Here is a 2797-nt window from a genome sequence, read left to right as displayed (position 1 = left end):
ATTCCATGGACTGTATAGTCCATGGGGTTGCAAAGAGTCGGACATGACTGAATGAGTTTCGCTTTCACTTTCTGCTCTCTAGTAAGATTGTCAAGAAAATCATAAGGTGACAAATATACTACTGGCCAGGACCATTTTTCATTACTGCTTTCTCTCATCCCCTTTTTAGTAAGGAAAGTTCTGAGTTAAAATGTGAATGAAAAGTAAAACCACAGACATTAATTTGCTGAATTTCTGAACTAAATCAATGTACAAGATGATCCATTTTGGGTATAAAACAAGGATTTCAAAATTCAATCAAATATATTTTTTGTGTATGTTTCTCTTCACACATAAATATGATAATATAATATTAATCTATAAAAATAAATATTTATTGTGCAACCAAAAGAATTTTAAAGCTCCTTGTCTGACTTTTTAAACTTTGTTCATTTCCATGAAATTTTATAACTTAAAAGTTTTTAATAGAAGAGTGTTGCATAAAAGTTTTAGTGTCTTGAATCACATTCTGAATTTGGATATGGATTATTTTAATACACTTTTGCCCTTAAGTCTATATGTTTCAAAGCTTGGACACTAAACACACATTATTTTCATGGTTGTTGTCTAGTCACTAAGTTGTATCTGACACTTTGCAACCCCCTCGACTGCAGCACCCCAGGCTTCCCTGTCCTTCACTGTCTCCTGGAGTTTGTCAAAGTCATATTCATTGAGTCAATGATGCTATCCAACCATCTCATCCTCTGTCATCCCCTTCTCCTCCTGTCCTGAATCTTTCCAGCATCAGAGTCTTTTCCAATGAGCTGGCTCTTTGCATCAGGTGGCTAAATTATTGGAGAACTCCATTAACAGTATGAAAAGGCAAACACACATTATTTTATGACTATTATGATTACTTTTATCTCTTCTCCCTCACTTCTACATTAATCCTTGTGTCTCTTGACAACTACATTCCTCTGCCTGCCTCCATTAGTATTTCTGCTTTATTTTGGACAAGGTAACTAAAGGAGCAGGTATAATGGAATCTGCATTTAAATGAACCTAATAGGCACCAAGTAACAGGCCATCCTTCAATAATGGGAGTACAGGAGTTGAGAAGCAGTTGCCTGAGGCACTTTCTGTGCTTCTTTCTAGAAAGAAAATTTTGTTTTGATGTGGCTGTTTGCTCTCTATAAAAGTACTTCTAACTGTAGTGATTTAAAAAAGTTACTTTCTAAAATTTGTGTTAGTTGCTCAGTTGTGTCTGACTTGTTGCAATCCCGTGGACAGTATAGCCTACTAGGTTCCTCCGTCCATGGGATTTTTCAGGAAAGAATACTGGAGTAGATTCTGAAATTTACAGAACATATAATGCTCATTTTAGAGAATTAGGAAAATACAGAAAGGTACAAAAAAGATAATTAAAAATTATCATCTGAGTTAAGAATAACCATTATAAACATTTGCACATATTTCTTCCTTTTTATTTGCATACATATGTCATATATATTTTGTGCTTGTATAAAATATGGTTTATATTGCATTGAGAGTTTTGTATTAGTGTTTCATGTGGCAGTGTTAACAAGCGTCTCCTATATCATCACAGTTTTTTTTTCTCCAAAATCCTTATCCATGTTTGTGACTATGCTCCTCACATGAATGTACAGTAGTTTATCTAACTATTCCCACGTTATTGGAACTGTTTGATATTTTGCAACCACCTTGTAAATAAATATCTGTCTACATCTCAAATCAGTTTTTAGACTAAATACTCAAATGAAAATACTGAATAGAAGATATGAAATATGATGAGCATTCTCACAGCTAAGCGGCTGTGCATATCCTTAGTTATTTCTGTACACAAATTCTGTGAAGTGGATTTGCTGTTCAAAGAATATGCAGGTTTTGTTTAACTATATGTATTTTTAAAATTGGAGTAGGTCTTCCTGTCTTTTTCTTCTCATGGTGAAAGAAATACATGCTCACTGTAAAAAATATTCAGACACAAAAAATCATGAAGAAGAAAGCAGAAGTTACCTGTCTTTCCATAATTTTTGTTGACATATGGATTCTGGGCTGACATACAGAAATATGTGCACCAATGTGAGAAGTCATATAGACCTCCATCATTTCAAAAATGGGATCCACACTATGCAAACTCTGTTATATACTGATATTTTCAGAAAACTTACATTAAAGCATGGCACATTCAGAAAAACATGCACAAACATAAAGTTTATAGCTGGATAAGTATTCACAAATAAACACTCCGATTAAGAAAAAGAAAAAATGTAAAACACGTCACCAGGTTGTATGTTATCCTTAGCCAGGTGCCATGCTCACTCTGCATCATTCTAATTTTACTTTACGTGCTCCTGAAAGGAACATTTAAAATGGGTCAGGAATACATTTTCTTGTTAACAAAGAAGCGATTCAATATATTTCATTGACTACAAGACATCATTGATTGTTAGCATCCCTTTGTTTTACGTACTACAGAGAAAGGAAGAAAGAGAAAAAGACAGAGAGGGAGGGAGAGAAGGAGCGAGGGAGGAAAGGGAGAAAGAAGGAAGAAGAGGGAGTCAGAAAAAGAAAGCAAGCAAGCAACAGCTGCCAACTAAACCATAGCACAACATTTGTTGATGGAACAGTCCTGTGTCATAAGCAGTTTCTTTTTTAAAAAACTGATATAAAATTGACATTTAACACTATATTAGTTTTGGGTGTGCAAACATGATGATTCAGTATTTATAAATTGCAAAATGATCATCACAATAAGTCTAGCTAACCTCCATCACCAGACATGACGCGTTTTTTT

At 34.2% G+C, this 2797-nt stretch overlaps 1 pseudogene; it reads right to left on the bottom strand.

Moving 5' to 3' along the window:
* Positions 1-2264: 2264 nt before the first annotated feature.
* LOC128052885 (uncharacterized) lies at positions 2265-2365 on the bottom strand (annotated as a pseudogene).
* Between the last annotated feature and the right edge of the window lie 432 nt (positions 2366-2797).

Source organism: Budorcas taxicolor, chromosome 8 (genome assembly GCF_023091745.1).
Source record: "Budorcas taxicolor isolate Tak-1 chromosome 8, Takin1.1, whole genome shotgun sequence".
In the NCBI taxonomy this organism is placed as follows: Eukaryota; Metazoa; Chordata; class Mammalia; order Artiodactyla; family Bovidae; genus Budorcas; species Budorcas taxicolor.
Note: the sequence above shows the minus strand (reverse complement) of the source record. Positions and strands in the feature narration are given on the sequence as shown.